A 19494-nucleotide genomic window follows, 5' to 3' on the forward strand; every position below is an offset into this window, starting at 1 on the left:
AAGACCACGTTGAAACAATAAAGCCAAGTCCAGTGTGAAGATTTATGAGAGTGATACAGAGAAAGAATTACTCCTACGTGGAATACAAAGTATGAGGCCACTCCCTTTCTAAATCACGCTTGCTAATCAGGCAGCTTTGTAGACATTAGAATGGAAGCATAATTCTGTTTCCAATGCAAATCAGATATAAGAGCATGGAATTAATTGGAAAAAAAGTCCATCCTGAGAGAGCAGGGATTATACTAGCCATAAACTGGTGGATAAGATCACATTTATTTTCTTTGATTTACTTATGTATTTTTTGTTGGTGGTGGTCTTGGCAGTTGAACACTGGACCTGGGAGCTGTCCCTCTGCTATTCAGCTCAAGGCTAATGCTCTATACTTGAGCCACAGTGCCATTTTCAATTTTCTCGTAGTTAATTGGAAAAAGAGCCTCCAGGACTTTCCTGCCCGGGCTGGCTTTGAACCCTTTCCGAAGATCTCACCACCACCCAGCTTAGGATCACATTTCTAACAGTGTACACTCAGCATATGTAAAGTGCATGTTCATCTATCTTTATATGAATTCTTGAGTTAAAAATCTAGGCTATAGCTTAGCCTTTACACTCAAAAAATATTTGTAATTTAAAAGTTAACACTACTGGGGAAATAAAACCTAAGAATGTAAAGGAGTCTGGGAAGTTAAGTTTGGATCCAGCCTGGGCAGAACAGTCTTTGAGAAATTATCTATAATCAACCAGCCAAAAGCTGGATTGGAAGAATATATTGGAATACCAGTATTGGAATACCAGTCATGAGCAAGATTGCTGAATAAGATCTTGAGGCTTTTGCACACATACATACAATCATACACATATATACAGAGACACTTATATGTGCACACACAAATAAACATATAAAGCAACTCTCAGAATATGTGGAAAATTTAGAGAACAATAGAAAATATATCCTGAGTAAGACTAGAATCAAGTGATAATTTTTAATGTAAGAAAGTCCTCAAGTGAACTTTCTTCAAAAAAGTTTAAGAATATTACATAGATAGGGACCAGAGATAGTAAGAGTCAAGTAATCATTATTAAAGGGATCAGATCCATGGAGGAATGAATCAGAGACTCCTGCAGGTGCATTTGAAGATGTTCACATCCTGTGTCAAATGTTAGAACATCTTTGAAAAGAGTACATGAACACTCTGAGCAGCCAAGTGGATAATATTACTGGAGAAGTTCAGAATAGCTAATCTGTTTCTAGATTAAATAAACCAAGAAACTATGGAGGGGCAATGTGATACAAGGCTAGAATTCTAGCACTCAGACTGACAGGAGATTAGATAGTGGAATTACACAGTGATACCTTCCCTGGACCAGGTAGTATAATTTTGTCTTAATAAAACAAACCAAACAAGAAAGGAATACAAAGTTGGAAGTTTGGGCTAATTTTGTCATCATGTTTTGAGGAGTCAAGTTTCCTATTGAAATGCAACTTATATATAATCCTCAGTTGTGTTTTAAATGCTCTCTTCATTACAGAACATTCTTAGATGCAAAATGGCTCGTGATTCCCATCCAAAATTTGAAAAAGTAAGTAATCATCATTCTGTTAGATTCCAAGGAAAGGATGAAGGATTACAAAAGCTTAAGCATGGAGAAATATCAAAGTTAATCTAATGTAGGACTATGTAGATCTTGCTAAATTAGAGTTTAGATTTAAAATAAATATTTCGGTTTTGTTTGTATGTTCATATTCTATAGGATACTACAAAATTCTTTTTAAGTAGAGGGTTTAATTGACAAATTTACAAATGTTTCTTGCATTCTATTTGCCTAGAATATTCTTTCATAAGTTATAATTAGAACTCAGTTAATAGGTAATTCCAACACTTCATGTAAAAAATGATAATGTGAATAATGTACACAGAGTTTCCAACAAATGGATGATATTAATTTATAAATTTAGAAAAAGGGCGATTTTTTGAGGCTTTGGTATAACATGGTATGAAGAGAATAATTGTGGGACATCTTTCTTCTACCTGTATGTAACACAGGAAGCAATTTCCTTAATTACATGCCTCTGTATACAGTGAAAAAAATGCTAGGTTTAGGATTTGTTTCTATTTTTGTTTTTGTTTTATTGGTTTGTCCTAGGGCTTGAACTCTGGGACTGGACACTGTCTCTGAGCCTGTTTATGCTCAAGGCTCCTGCCCTACCACTTCAAACTCAGCTCACTTGTGTCTGGCTTTTCCTGAGAAGTTTATTGGAGATAAGAATCTAGGAAAACTTCCTGCCTAGGTGGGCTTTTGTCAAAGTCTAGTGCGTTGGGGTCCCTGGGTAAGTGTAACGAAATCACCAGGACACAGGAGATACAGAGTGAAAACAGCAATTGCCACTGCATGCTGTGCTTTATTGTTAGTGGTATTTAAAGACAAGCAAGCCTGATCTTTGCCAAGATTTGGTCAGAAGACATTCACACAAAAATTTCAACAGATACACTTTTACTTGACCTATGAGACAATGTCTTGGTATATTATTATCTAAACTATTTTAGAGCAAGCTCAAACCACTTCTCTAATCTCAGGAAAATGCTTTACCAGTTGTTCATCTATGCGTAAGCAAGCAGAAAAGCTACTTCCTAAGCTCCCAGGAGTCTGTGACATGTGTTTTGAGATAGGGAGAGAGAACATATTCCCTCTCTAGCCCGGCATGCCAAGAGCTTTCCTAATACTCAAACACAGTCCTCAGATAATACTGAGGCCGGAGCCTGCATCATTCTGCCCCTTCAACATAGACCCTGAGTCTTCGCAATTTCCTTCTTTTTTCTTTTGTTTTAAAAGTAAAGCTTTCCACAGGGCTATCATAGACACTTGCATTGGTTTCATAAAAATTAAATATAACAGTACAAGTGCAAACAAAATAATAACAATCATAATTCTCATACCACTAGCAGTATGTGAAATGCTTTGTAGTATTTCTTTCGGATCCAACCCTTTCAATTGTTTAATAAATGCATCAGCAATATTAGAAACATCATCATTTGTAAATTGTTTACCAAAAATATCATGTACATTAAATTGTAACTGAGCAATCAATTGAGTAGCAGTAGAATTTCCAGATAAATACTGCTGTATTACATTCTAATCATGTATAGATTTACTATATTTTACATTAGTAATGCAAAAGGTAGTAAAATTCCAATCACATTTTAACAATAACTGTTTTTCCACAACCAATAACTTTTTCCTAACCATCCCACTGTCTGTTTAAAAATATTAATCTGTGTTTGTAATAGAGCATCAATTTCTACCTGTGAGACCCACAATTCATGTGAATCCCGGTGCCATTCTTCCACAAAGTGCTTAGTTTGTAAGGAAGTGTGTAGGGCAATTACAGACACCGCAGCAACCGTGGTAATAGCAATTAAGCTTAAGATCACAACTACAATAGCTCCAATCATACACTTTGTACATTTTAGTAGTTTGGTAAATCCAAAGGATTTTGGGAGCATTCTCTTCCTAATTTAACAGGTAGCCAAATATTAGTTCTTTGTTGTAATATCATAGCACTATCACTGTCATTAAAATTAAGAGAGGAATTAATGCAAGAATACAGGCGACAATTAAAACAAGAAATAGTAGGAGAAAATGTAAAATTTCCCACTAAAAATACATAAGACAGAGGTACACAAGCAGTTACATCATAGGATTTGTACAAAGTAAAATTATAAGTGGACACAGAGTTTGCCGTCCCTGAAAACGATCCATTTGATAGCATCACCGGTTTCAGCACCGCTGCGACCTTCCAAAGATGAGTCTGAACAGCAGTCGGTGCAGCCATGAAAGCCCATCGAGCATCTCCAATGCCTCCATCTCCCCAGGCCATCAGTCGAGCTCCAGTAAGCGATCCATTAATGGCTTCCTAGTAACATTTGATAAATCACATCTGATAATATTCCATTCTGAACATGTGTTAATAAACTGTCCAAAAGGTCCCCAATTAATAAAATTATTGAACATTTTTCCAAATGTTCCTCTACACTCTTGCCACACAAAAGGCTGATATTTTAAATCAATATAAATAAAATCAGGGCACATAGGTAAGAATAACTCGCCATCAAAGGTGACACTTTCCCAGCTACTATTAATGGACCAAGTAGTTAATCGCTACCGCTGTGTTCTAGAATTGGAAGTGCGTTTCCCAGGTAAAACCCAATGTTGCCAATTCATAACTAAACATGGAGGCCCAGACAAACAGGTAAGGAATGAGTATAGTAAGTAAAATTTAAAAAGCTACCATCATCCTTATTACAAAATGTCAAATTATTCCAAGGAGGAGATAAAACCGCAGAAACAGTATAAAAGGTTATATCCATGTCTCCCCAAACAACAGGTTCCAATAAAGGGGGTTTAGGAACAAAGGCTCAATAACTTACATTAGCATTAGCATGGGCAGAGTTTACAGTAAGCAGGGCACACATGGCCAGGAACAAGTTCTCAGCCATGACAGGTTTACCATTGAATTGTATCATCTTTTGTCCTTCTCCAGTCAACTTTTTAACCTGCCCCCAGGTGGGCAGTGGGGATTTTTTTCCTCAACTGGTGGTCGATTCCTTGCAGGATACGGTGCTGTCCTCACTGGACCGCGTCTGTATCCATCAGGCAGGAAGCTAGTATTGTTTGCCATCCTGTGTAGACAGAAAACCCTATCCTTGCCCCTTATGTAATAATGTTACTAGTTGCCATTCTGCATCCAATGCAATCTTAATCCATACAGGAGCCTTTAAATAAGGTTTTTCTGATATTTGTTCAAAATGGAGCTCAGCTCTAGTTAAAATACCTCCTTGTGGTAAGTTTAAAAAATTAAGAACAAAAAGAGCTTGATGTAAACTTATTTTAAGATTTTGCATAGAAAATCACAAAATATCCATAACTTCATCCAACCTTTTCATCCTTTTTAATCTTTTAATTTGTTGTTTTAGTGTGCCATGAACTCGTTCAATAATGGCCTGTCCTTGGGGGTTATATTCTATTCCTGTAATATGTACCACATCATAAAGTTCACAAAATCTTTTAAATTTGATACTTTTATAGGCTGGTCCATTATCAGTCTTTATTTTGGCAGGCACTCCCATAATGTTAAAAGCTTCCAATAAGTGTTCTATTACATGGTTAACAGTTTCTCCCATAAGGGCAGAACCTCAAACAAATTTGGAATACGTATCTATTGTAACATGTACAAAGGAAAAACGGCCAAAGGTTTGTATATGGATTATATTCATTTGCCAGAGCTCGTTAGGTTGTAATCCTGGAGGATTTACTCCAGCAGGTACAACTCTCAAATGCATTGGTCTGCTGATAGGACACCTTTTTATAATTTGTTTACCTTGAGAATAAGATATTTTATAATGCATATGTAAATGGCTAGCATTTGTATGTAAATGAGTATGATCCTGTTTAGCAGAAGCAAAACAAACTAATTTATCAACTTGATTATTGCCATATACAAGGTACCCAGGTAACAAAGAGGGAGCCCTAACGTGAGTTACAAACACTTTGGCATTGCGTTGTTGCAGTAATGCTTGTAATTGTTTAAATAATTGATTCAGCTGGGGTTTCGATGAATATGTAACAGCAGTGACTATATTAGTCACAACTTCTACAGTATAGGCAGAATCAGTAACAATATTAACATCTCCCACAAAATCTTGTAACACCTTAATAATAGCAAAAAGTTCATTTTGTTGAACTGATGCTAAAGTAGTTGTTTGTAACCAATATTTATTTGTTGTCCAATAAGCACTTTTTGTTTTGGAGCCATCTGTAAAAATGGTAAGAGCACTGGAAATAGGAGCCTTTGTCATTATATTATTAATGACAAATTGTTGTTTACTCAAGAAATCCCACAACCTATCTTTGGGAAAATGATAGGAAAATTGCCCAGTAATATTTACTATGTTATTTGTAGCATTTCAGACATGTTTAACAAATATTTTACTTAGTCTTTTGGCAAAGGAAAGATAATTTCAAATAAATCATACCCCGATAGGGTAAATATCCGTTGCCTGGCCTGTTGAATAATAATTGCCAACTGTTGTTCATAAGGCATAATATTTTTTGTAAATCTATGCCGTGTATAAATCCATTCTAAAGGTAGCTCATTTTGTCCTGTAATTCCTGTTGGATATTTCCATGTATCTAAAATATATAAATTTATGAGTTGATTTAGCATTATTCAATGTAAAAATATTTTTTTTAATTCTCTGTTCTACAAATTGTACTTCTCTTTCAGCTTCATTAGTTAAAGTTCTTTTGCTATGTAAATCAGGCTCCCCTTGTAACAGTGAAAACAAATTATGTAATTGATAAGTAGGAATTCCTAAGGCCGGTCGCATGCAATTAATATCTCCTAGTAACTTTTGAAAATCATTTAACGTATGTAATTGATCACATCGTAAAAATATTTTTTGAGGTTTCACTGTTTGTCTACAAACAACATATCCTAAATATTTTACCACCGTATCTTTTTGTATTTTTTCAGATGCTATTATTAATCCAAAATCTTTAAATATAGAGAGTAAGCACTGTAACACCATTTCTATTCTGTCATATTTGGTCCTACAAATAAAATATCATCCTTATAATGAAAAATGTAAATGTGAGGCCATTTTGTCTAACAGGTTTTAAGGCCTTATCAACATATATCTGACACAGAGTTGGAGAATTCATCATTCCTTGGGGCAACACCTTCCATTGGAAACTCTGATGAGGGGCTTGATGATTTATTTGTGGTAAAGAAAAGGTAAATCTTTTACATGTACAGGAATGGTAAAAAAGAAATCTTGTAAATCTATTAGTATTATTGGCCAATTTTTAGGAAGCATGGCAGGCCACGGTATACCAGGTTGTAAAGCCCCCACAGGGTACATGGATGCCTTAACTCCTCGTAAATCAGTCCGCAATCTCCATTTCCCTGACTTTTTTTTAATAACAAATATGGGAGAATTCCATGGTGACATAGACGGCTCAATATGTCCTTTGGTTAACTGTTCTTCAACTAATGAATGAGCTGCTTCTAATTTTTCTTTAGATAAAGGCCATTGTTCAATCCAAAGAGGTTCCTCATATTTCCATAATATCTTTATGGGCTCCATCTAAAAATGTTAAAATTAAATATGAGCTCCCCATTGTTCCAGTACATTTCTACCAATTATGATAACTGGAACTTCCATAATATAATGTTTAAGGAGAGCTGTCTGTCCGTCTTCTTAGGTTATAGTAACATACAACACTGATTGTACTTTAAAATTTACAGGAGTATTGCTAACTCCTTTAATATTACAGAGATTATTTAATATAATAAATGATTAGGCCATTCATGAGTGTTAATAATTGTAATATCTGAGCCAGTATCTATTAGTCCTGTCAATATCTTTTCTTGGATATTAATTTTAATCTTAGGTTGCATTTTAGTAATATGAGTAGTCCAAAGAACATTTTGTTGGTTAGTACTTCCAAATCCCACAATGCGGGGTGAAAATGACTTTCCAATAGATATATATGGTAATAACAAAATGTGAGCAATTCGTTCTCCCTTTTTAAAGGAAATATCTGCAGCAGCTGACATTAAAATTTTTATTTCCCAATATAGTCAGCATCAATAATTCATAAATATACTAAAACTCCTTTTGCATTAAGACTGGATCTACCGGTCAATAGGCCAAATGTTCCTTCAGGTAAAGGCCCATAAATTCTGGTAAGAGTTTTTTGTGGCTTATCATCACCTTTCAAAATAAAATCTTTTAAGGCTGGTATGTCCACTGCAGCGCTGTGGGCTGTGGCACGGATGAGGGAAAAGATGGTTGGCAGCCCTAGGTTATTAATCCTGGGCCCTGGGGCTGGCCCGATGGAGAGTTTACCTGAATAGGGTAAGCATCCTTTATAGGAATTCCTTTGTTTTATATTTTTGATCTACACTCCCTTGCCAAGTGCTTCCCTTTTTTACATTTAGGGCAAATTCCTGGTCCTCTCTTGTTAACATCAGTAGCCTTTTTAAAATTTTTCTTTATATGTCCCATTTGATCACATCCAAACACTATAGATTATAGGGTTTTGTTTGCAAAGCATGCCAGGTAGTGGCCATAGTTTCAGCAAACACCTGTATTCACCTTCCTGGATTCAGATGTAATGTCTTTGCAGGCCCTTAAATATGTATTCACATCCCCAGATTCATTAATAGGCAATAGGGCTCCTCTACAGTCCTCATTAGCATTCTCATAAGCCAACATGCGCAGCAGTTGTTGCCATGCAGCCTCTCCCACAACAGTACGTTCCAAGGTAAATTTCAATGGTGATAAAAATTCAACACAGGGTTTATTAGGTTTTTGAATTACTTTAGTTCAAGAGCCATAATGCTCTCCTACCAGTCGAATCTTTCCCATGCCTCAATACCTCTCTTCAGGAGAGTTTTATATAAGCATCTGCATATTTTTCTGTTCCACTTAACATGGGAAAGGTTATGATCTGCAGGTGTGGATTACTGCTCTGTGCATTTTGTCTAGCCCTTTTTGTACATAACTCAGTAAACCACACTTGCCATTGTAGGTATTTAGGTTTCTTAAGCAAAGCTCTACAAAGTATCTTCCAATCCTCGGGAGCAAAATTATTGTAATGTCGAGCAAGCCCATTAAACAATTCCTTAAAATAATGAGATTGAGGACCATACAACGTCACTGCCTTCATAAGTTTACCAATATCATCAACAGCAACACCTTCATATCTGGCTGGTTGAGTTATACCGTTCATAGGGGGTGGTCAAATTACAGGATACGAAAAAATAGGCATTTTATCATCAAACTCACTGTCTGAGCCCTCTGTTTTGTGAGGGAGTGATGTAAAAATTGAACAGCTCATTCTACATTATTCTTTACACGTTTCCAACTGTCAACATCTAATGTTCCTTCATCGGGGAACCAAGGATTCCATTTCCTAACTACATTAATACACATTTCTATGTCAGAAGAAGAAATATTTACATCATAAGCAGCAAGTAAATGTTTAAGCATATGTAAGTACAGAGTAGATTTAACTTGTCCCATCACCCTGTAATTAAAAGTATTTACCTGAATATCCCTTCCTGAATTCAACAATTCAGGGTCCCTGATTGGGAGCCAATTGTTATGTCTAGTGCATTGGCATCCCTGGGTAAGGGTAACGAAATCACCAGGACACAGGGGATGCAGAGTGCAAACAGCAATTGCTACTGCATGCTGTGCTTTAATGTTAGTGGTATTTAAAGACAAGCAAGCACGATCTTGGCCAAGATTTGTTCAGAAAACATTCACACAAAAATTTCAACAGATACATTTTTACTTGACCTATGAGACAATGTCTTTGTATATTTTTTTTGGAAGGGGTCCGGTCGTGGGGCCTGAACTCTTGGCCTGGGCGCTGTCCCTCAGCTCTTCAGCTCATGGCTAGTGCTCTACCACTTAGGCCACAGCACCACTTCTGGCTTTTTTCTTTTTGCTTATGTGGTCCTGAGGAATCGAACTCAGGGCCTCATGCATGCAAGGCAAGTGCTCTACCACTGAACCACCTTCCCAGACCTATCTTGGTATATTATTATCTAAACTATTTCAGAGCAAGCTCAAACCACTTCTCCAATCTCAAGAAAATGTTTGACCAGCTGTTCATCTATGCTTAAGCTAGCAGAAGAGCTAGCTCCCAGGAGTCTCCTCAGCTCCCAGGAGTCTGTGACATGTGTTTTGAGATAGGAAGAAAGAACATTTTCCCTCTTTAGCCCGGCATGCCAAGAGCTTTCCTAATACTCAGTCCTCAGATAATCTTGAGGCCAGAGCCTGCATCATTCTGCCCCTTCAACATAGACCCTGAGTCTTCACAGGATTTGAATTATAATGTTCCAATCATAGCATCCTGATTATCTATGATAGTTTAAAAAGTATAAATATAAATAATATTTGCAAGAATACCAGTGGAGGAAAAATGATGCAACACAGTTTATAGTGGTGTTCTGTCTAGAACACGGAGGACATCACATTAGCAGAGGTGCAGTGTATTTTCACAATGGAGATAAGCTATTCTTGATGTGAATTATAGGAATTTTGAGGTGCACCCTACAAGTTGGAAACTGGTGGGCTAGAATGACTTTATGGCATAAATCTTGTGATTGATGGTCATAGAAATAATAGCTTAATCTGATAAACATCTGCTTACTCTTGAAGAATTAATTATAACATGCTTCATAGTTTTATCCCATATCAGAATGTGGCTCCTTTTCTGTTCACTTCTCAGTCTGTAACACCCCATTGGAAAATGCATCTATTGCAGAATTACATAATATGCAAACAGGTATATTTTGAATCTCTCAGGTATAGAATGTTCAGAATTTGAAAATGAGTAGTTACTAGTCATAGGAATTTTGAAGAACACATACATTCTGTTCTCTTAAAAACTTATTTACTTTTAAAAGTTATGGGTTTCCATAGAATTAAACTGTTTTCTGTTTTAGTATAAGAAAGTACTAAATGTATTCTATTTTCAAAATATTGGCAATTATATTGTGAAAAAATTGTCTAGTTGGATATCATTCAAGTTGATGACCCTATGATAAAGAGGGTCAAATTAAATGTCAAATAATACTGATTTTAAAATGTTACTACATAAAGAATAATATTTACTATAATAAAACAGTGAAATTTCATTTCATCAGCTCATTTTTTAAATTTAATTTTAATGTGAAAGTGATGTACACTGGGGTTACAGCCATTGTAAGGAATTGAATGCATAACTTTTCAAACTTGTTATCCCCTCTCTCATTTTTCTCACAGTTTTTCCTTCACCCCAATACCCCTCACAAATTGTAATGTACATTTTCAATTTATTGTCTTGTGAGAATTGCTATTGCATTGGTTTGCTCTTTGTCCTTTGTCTTGCCATTTTTTTGTTCCTGTTCCCTTCCCTAACTAAGGTAAATATATACACAATACACAGGGTACCAAAATCAAACATAGCAGAGGATAAACCATAGGGGAAAATCTCAAAGAAAATAGAAATCACATAGTACATCAAAAACAACTACCGCAAATAGATATCTCTGTTTCCATATCTTGGAGTTCATTTTGCTCAGCATCAGCTTATTTGGTCATATATACGCATAACAAAGCCACTGGAAAATAATAGTTTCATGGACACTATATCATGAAAACAACATGTTAACTGTTTTTGATGGTAAAGGTGGGATTAAGATTGGTGAATTCACGATACTGATAAAGGAATTTCAAAAGAGTTTTAAAATTTATGGCAGGTAAATTTTAATTGTTCAAACTTTTTAACAACTTAGCCTATTAAAAAAATTTAAAATTGTCCGGGAAAATAGGCTTTCATGCAAAGAAATACATGGAGACTTAGCTGAGAGGGAGCAATATGGGTAAATATGGCTCATTTTCACACTAAATAAAAAGCCTCACAAACCTTGCTGTAAATCCTGTAGGTTCCCTTGAGAATTGTCCTTACCCAGGAAATATCCTCTCACTGTGTGAAACAAGGTTGTAGTGGAATTTAAATTCAAATTCTTAAAAAAAAAAAAAGGCATCAAAGTTTGTGAATTGACGTTTAATTACCAAACTAATTCTCTGAAAAAGAAGGAAAGATATAATTCAAAATCACTTGACTTTATTAAAAGTACGAGAAAAGAGTAGTGAAGAGAGATGAGAAAAACCATAGAGGACTGTTTTCTCTCCAGTGGTGTAATGGGTTCTTGATCTTTTTTCTTCTATTCTGTCTTGACAAGCTATAAAGTGTGGCTCAGAAATGGAGTAACCAGTTCAGAAAAAGAATACTCACAGAATGGGGGCTGGGAAAGTGGCTCAGTGGTATAGGGCTTGCCTTGCATGCTTGAGGCCCTGGGTTCGATTCCTCAGCAACACATAAGCAAAAAGAAAAAAGCCGGAAGTGTAGCTGTGGCTCAAGTGGTAGAACACTAGCCTTGAGCTGAAGAGGTAAGTGACAGCTCCCAGGCCCAGAGTTCAGGCCCCACGACCAGAACCAAAATAAAAAAAAAAAAGAATACTCACAGAAGAAAGTATTTGCAGTAGATGTAGGTGACTTATAACCTTAGACGATCAATTTAAATCTGTTCAAAATTCCCCCCTACCCCAAACTGCCCTCTTTGAACAGCTTTGTTTCCTTTTCGCAAGACTACCCTTCATTAGCTGCTTAAAATTTTGTGAAGTCATATACATACTCTCTAGAGATTGCTGTTTGGTTGTGATTTTTGTGTGTTTTTGATTGTAGTTTTGTTTTTAGATGAATTTCAAAAGGTTGTGCAAGTGTGTTACAATTAATTATGTCCATCTAATTGTCCAATGTTCCTGGATCATAGTCACTCCTTCTATCAATCTCAACCAACCCTTTCTCCTAGATTTATTTCAGATTTACCACTTCCTTTATTACGTGTGTACATTGAGTATTCTAGCTGTACTTGCCCCTTGTTCCATTTTTCATTCATTCTATGTCTTTATTATTATTCCTTTCTGGTTTCAACTTCCTGATAGTCATTTTGTTAAACTCTCTGTTAATACATTGAAAGTTTTATATACATTCCAAGGAGTTTCAATCCTGCATATACTTGAACTGATGTCGGCTTGTATTTCCATAATTCATTCATCTGCAATCACAATTTACAAGACTGGAGACACGAAGCACCTAGACATGATTTTATTCTCATCTTTTTGGAAGATCAATCTTTAGTCAACAAGAAAGCTTAAAAATCGCTTAGAATTTATAGCTAACTACCAGTTTTTATAAATGGCTTTGTACAATGGTGTGTGATTATTTTATTTTACATGGGATGATATTTTCTATTACCTATAAGTTTTGGAAAAAGAAGAAAACTAAAATTTACTACTCTAGGGGAATATGATAGAAATAGAAGACAGATTTTATGTTTGTCATATCTCTGATCAGTACCCATAATCAAGACTTAAACTCGTATTTCTTACTATGTTAGACAGATAAGGAAAATATATGATAAGGCAACACATGATAAGGCAATTATTAGTGACTTTTTAAAATGTACCTTCTTATGTGATGAAATTTACTTTATTAGCTAATATTTGGGTTTAAATTATTGGAGGCTGATCTATTTAACACATTTCTGGAAGGCACCTACTGAACAATGCAAATGGTGGAAGATACTATTTCTACACTTTAATGAATGGTTGAACTTATGTGACATTAGTGCTGGGTAAATAAATCAACTATATTGTAACTTGATTCCTACACTTGAAAAACTTTTAATGTCACTACCATCTACTTGACAAGTGTTATTTTGGTGAATATGATTTTTAAAAGTTTATTTGAAAAGGAATATACTTTCAGGAGATTAAATGTAGGTTATCATTGGTTTGAGAATGACAACATTTTTATACTACAGAACCAAGTTTTACTGAAGTACCAGTGTTTTGAAGCACTAAGGGTCTTCTCAATTAATGTTTTTCTAAATTACATTTGACTACTGTCACGTTTTCCTAGCCCTGGTAGAACAATTATGGATCAGTCATTCCAGGAATTATTTTTGTCCTGCTTATGCTGGACTGAAATCTTTCGTTCATCATTAGGAGAGGGATATTAAAAATAATCTTGTGACATTTGTGGTTTTGTTTACTCATATGGGCTAGTCATCTGTAAATTGAAAGTTGGAACTACAGTACTTTCTCTCATATTTTGTGATCTCATATTTCATTTTAAGTTGCCTTACATTTCTCAATTGCTTACTGCTAATTCCTGCAAGGAGTTGGGGCCCTGAAATATTATAGGGAATGAGAAATTGAGATGGGTCTTCAATTACTTTCTGTTAGCATGTTGCATGGGCCATGGTGAGAAGTTTTGCCCTTGTGATCTGATGATGCAGATAACTTGGACATGGTATCCTCGGACCTGTGGGTACTGCAGAAGAATAATAGCTTTTAGGCATCATATAAGCAAAATTTGGATATTATCAGTAAGAACGCTTCAGAAATGTGGAGAAAATCACTTTGGGACCAGCGAGTTAGCACAATAAACACAGCAGCAGTGTAAAATCTCTTCTAGATTAGAGGAAGACAATACTGCTTTTTTTTTTTTTAATATGTGAATTCAGAAGACCAAGAACACTTAGAAGGTATCACAAGTTTATACCAAAGACATTGCATTGATACTTTTTATATTCTAATATATATTCTAAACCTAATTATTTATGTTCCAATATATTTATGGGAATAAATTTCAATTTACTTGACAAGTTAACGATTAATTCTAGTAAGATTCACTGTGTGAAATTTAAGATCAGCACATATAAATATAAAATATATAAGTATATATAATATAAGAAATTGATATGCATTGTTCTGTTTTGGTTAGGGTATCACAGGCAACTCTGTTTTAAAGTATTATTCCATTATCTCTACCTAACTTTTTGGTAGAATTAGACCTAAAGCTTTACCATTTGTAAATTTACAGCCTGGAGGCAAGAGGAAACACTTTGATTAAAACATTACCAATTTAAGACCTAATATCGAGGAGAAACATAAAGATTTCTCCAGGAGCAATGGAAATATTTGGTGATAGAAAGTCAGTAGTGTAAGTTCCTGCCTGCTTGGATGGTAGAAAGGCCAGGATATTAGGTAAACATGCATACGAACAATTTTTCACCTTTTTGGCTTTAGCTACTTTTGAAATGATAGGTATAATAAACAATTATATTTTGATAAAATACCTTCTATTCTGAGCAATTCTGTCTGAAGTGTTCATCTCTCTATGAACCCATGTAATTAAGATTAGTTTTGTTCCAGTAAGACAATCTATGCTGTCTGTGTAAGATATTCTGGTTGGTCTGTTCCTACATGGAAGAAGGGTAAAAGGCCAGGAAGACATTTGTGCCACTGAGACCTCATTTAGGAAATTTTAAGCTGCAGAAGTTTAGAAGTAGCTCTTAAGCAAGACTTACTTTGAATCCATTAGCTCCACAAAGCTAGTTCAGTTGATAAATAAGTACTTGAAAATCCATCACCTTTGGACTTAGCTATAAAGGCTTCAAAATATGATCAAATTTAAAATGAAAACTACAAAATAGTCATTGACCAAAAATTGCAAATGTGAGCAATCGACCAAACAATATCAGTTTTTTTCCACTATACACCGAAATTTAGAGAAATAAGATCAAAAGCGTTTTTAAGAACAATAAGTGTTCCTTGTTAGAAATAGGCAACCAAGGATATAAGCTTGTATAAAGATTGCATCATTAACTACTTAAATTTAGAGGATACTACATGCTTCAGCAACAGGTCTACACAAATTACAACAATACAGAGATTAACATGGCACTTGCACAAGGATGGTATGAAAATTTGTGAAGTATTCCATATTTTTCATTCTTCTCATGCAAGAAATGAAAAACAGTTATTAAAAATTTGATTGCAAAAATACAAGTGTAACAATACATATAATTCATAGAATTAAAGATTAGTTTGACATCAGTGTATTAAATCTTCACCTTAAAAATTTGATTGCAAAAATACAAGTGTAACAATACATATAATTCATAGAATTAAAGATTAGTTTGACATCAGTGTATTAAATCTTCACCTTAAAGATTAGTTTGACATCAGTGTATTAAATCTTCACCTTAAAAAGACCCTTACATAGCATAACTTTTACAAAACTTGAAATTTGATAACATTGTCATTTTATCCCAAAGAAATAAAATAATATAAGGACCTAAGAAAAAAGGAATCTTAAAGTTTTTCTATATGGAATGTAATCTGAAAGGACACATTTATTAATGAACCTATATATTATAAAACAATGTAGACTTCAAAGTATTATATTTAGAAAACAATGAAATAGATTATGGACTTTATACAAACATAGATACTTTTTTTCAGACAAGCACCACGAATATCTTTAGTTTCTATACTATTCATTTCAACAGATAAGTTAAAATTAAAAAAAAATCACAAACTCTGCAGAAATCATTATAGATGCATACAAACAACTCTTGAATACATTTTGACATCAAAGTCAGGCAATTCACGTAGAAGAATACCATGGAATCCATGAATTTTTAAATTAAAATATTACTGTTGCTTTGTATTATGAAAATATTTTGTAGGGACACAAAGGATGGACTGGCACTTTTGAAATTTAAGAAACTTAACCAAACCATTACTACGTAGGAGAATAATTTGTACAGCTTTCCACAACTTCAAAGAGGTAGTGATACATACTTATCCTTTTGGCAATATCAAATGCAGTTTCTTCCAAGTTGTTCTTCAGATCCGGTTTGATATAATGGTTCAACAGAAGGAGATACAGCATATCTATGCTATTTCTATTCCACCATCAAGATGCAAGGGGGTCAAGAGGCCTTTAGTTTGGGGATTGGTATCTGCATCATGATGAAGTAAGAAAGAAATCCTTCTGGTATTATTCCACATATAAGCACTGTGCAGGGTTGCCAAGCCATTCAGAGTTATTGCATGAATATCTGCCTTGAGCTACTAACTCATGGACAATGTCTAAAGGTCCACTCTAGGCTTCCCGATGAAGAGGGGTATACTTACCTCATCCCTAGTATATATATGAGTGACCTTTTTGGAAAGTAGTCTTGGCAGTGTAGTAAGATGATTAATTTCGGTATCCCAAAGAAGAAATTTGCATGGATTCTTCTCCATTATTTTCTTGCAATTGATACCATTCCTCACGTTTTCATCTTGTTCCTGGTCTTCATCAGAATTGCCTAACCAGAGACTTTGAGTACCAGTGGGAATGAGGTGTCCCTGTATTTCCCCAATAGTTCACATTGGTTGAAATATTCAGAAAAATCCGGTGAATTTTCTGCATGTTTTTTCACCATGATTTATTTTATCTTTTTCCACTTTTACTATTTTAAATTATTCCAACTGGAGAGTTGTGAATTGATAGAGAGCAGAGGAAACATTTTTCTCCGTATTCAAATGCACTGACTGAAAATGAGGACCAGTGGTGTCTTCATGTGCAGCTTATTCTAGGAATGAGAAAATAGGAAACAATGCCTTCTACATAAATGATTTGGGAAATACCATGTTATAGTGTAAGAGAACTAACTATTCAATATATGAGCTTTTAGAGCTTTCTAATAGTTCCATTATTTATTGGTACACAACATTAGAAAAAATATGTATATTGCAGTAGTAAAATAGAAGTCCTTTGCATGACTACTTAAATTGCTTGTTTTTTTTTAAAGACACTTGTTTTCATCTAAAAATGTAGGCCTATCTACTGTCTTCAGGTGATTTTGATCATTGAAGATGCTTACTGAAAAGTCAAAATGTATTAGTAGTCCTTTGATATCAATTAAATTTCATTTTCTATTTTTGGAGAATATAATGATCAAAGCAACAATTCAGAATCAGCAAGCAATTGTTCAGCAGCATGTTTCCAGTGCAAGTGGATCACCAATAAGTAATCCTCGATACCATTTTCCACAAAGTTTTGTCACAGATACAATCTGCCTGCCTTCTCTAGCTGCTTTCCTAGCCTGGACCTTTTCTTTCATTGTGCAGGAAAAGTGTGATTCAACTGATTTCATTCAGACCTGTTCTTAAAATTATCAAGGATTTAGATTCTTTTTTTTTTTTTTTTTTTTTTTTTTTTTAATTTAATTTTATTTTATTTGAGAACATACTGTACAGAGGGGTTACAATTACATGGGCAGGATAATGCATACATTTCTTACCAAGCATTGCAGCCTCCTCCTTTGTTTACCCTTCACCTCCCTTCCCAGCCTCCCCCCTCCCTCCCACCCAATCATACCCCCCCCTCCCCCCCCCCCCCGACATTGTAAAGCTGGTTTTGACATGACATTTTGTACTTCTCATTGTTGCAACAGGTCCACCTGAATCCTTAAACGACTTGTTTGTCCCCATCTCCTCCACATGTTATACTGACATCAAATATAGTGAAAGCGGGGGTTACACTGTGGGGGAGGGACATACAAAGCAACAAAGAGATAATATTATAAATGCGTTAGAAACACATGCATGAAAGAAACAAAAACATTAAAATACATATTTGAGGTTTCGTTTTCATAACATCACATTATTTGACTTTTTCCGCTTGACTCATACCTATACTAGATATTGCAAATAAGGGAAACAATGGGACCTATGTTTCTTTGGGCCTGGCTTACTTCACTTAATATAATTTTTTCCAAGCCTTTCCATTTCCTAACAAATGGGGAAATGTCATTCTTTCTGATGGAGGCATAGAATTCCATTGTGTATATATACCACATCTTCTTGATCCATTCATCTACTGAGGGGCATCTGGGTTGGTTCCATGTCTTAGCTATGGTAAATAATGCTGCAATAAACATAGTTGTGCTGGTAGCTTTAGTGTGGCCTTGTTTGTGATCATTTGGGTAAATGCCCAAAAGTGGGATTGCTGGGTCATTGGGGAGCTCTATGTGGAGTCTTTTGAGGAACCTCCATACTGCTTTCCAAAGTGGTTGAACAAGTTTACATTCCCACCAACAATGAAGTAAGGTTCCTTTCTGTCCACATCCCCTCCAGCATCTGTTGTTGTTAGAGTTCTTGATTTTTGCTGTTCTAACTGGAGTGAGGTGATATCTCAATGTTGTTTTGATTTGCATTTCTTTTATGGCTAGGGATGTTGAACATTTCTTCATGTGTCTATTGGCCATCCTTCTTTCTTCTTCAGAGAAGCTTCTCTTTAAGTCTTTCGCCCACTTACTTATTGGGCAGTTGTTTCTTTGAGGATTTGTTGTTGGGTGGTTTAATTTTTTGAGTTCCAAGTATATTTTAGATATGAGACCCTTGTCCGTTGTATGGCTAGTAAAGATCTTCTCCCAGTCCGTGGGCTTTCTATTGATCTTGCTAGCTATGTCATTTGCCCTGCAGAAGCTCTGCAACCTTATACAATCCCATTTGTCCAGCCTTTCTTTGATTTGTTGTGTTTCCGGGTCTTTATTCAGAAAATTTCGGCCTGTGCCAAGGAGACCCAGGGTTTCTCCTATTCCATCCTGTAGTGTTTTCAGAGTGTCTGCTTTGAGTTCAAGGTCTTTGATCCATTTGGAGTTGATTCTGGTGCAGGGTGATATATAAGGATCTAGCTTTAGTTTTCTACATGTAGTTAACCAGTTTTGCCAGCACCATTTACTGAAGAGGCTGTCTGTCTTCCATTCTATTGTTTTTTAAAAATTAGTTATGGGGCCTGAACCCTGGGCTGGGGCACCGTCCTTGAGCTCTTCAAATCAAGGCAAATGCTCTACCACTTGAGCCACAGAACCATTTCTGTGGTTCTGTTTATGTGGTGCTGATTTGGGAAATGGCAGAGCAGAAAGTGAAATGCTGCAACCAAAAATATAAAAGCAAAATAAATTAGGATAATTATAGAGCAACCATATTGTCTATGAGAAACATGAAAGAGAGAGAGGAAGAGGGATAC

General features: G+C 35.3%; 1 pseudogene; it reads left to right on the forward strand.

Moving 5' to 3' along the window:
* The first annotated feature begins 15317 nt into the window (after window positions 1–15317).
* Window positions 15318–15417, forward strand: LOC122095174 (annotated as a pseudogene).
* Window positions 15418–19494: the final 4077 nt, after the last annotated feature.

The sequence above is a fragment of the Dipodomys spectabilis genome, unplaced genomic scaffold, assembly GCF_019054845.1.
Source record: "Dipodomys spectabilis isolate Male_0828 unplaced genomic scaffold, ASM1905484v1 ptg000339l, whole genome shotgun sequence".
Lineage (NCBI taxonomy): Eukaryota > Metazoa > Chordata > Mammalia > Rodentia > Heteromyidae > Dipodomys > Dipodomys spectabilis.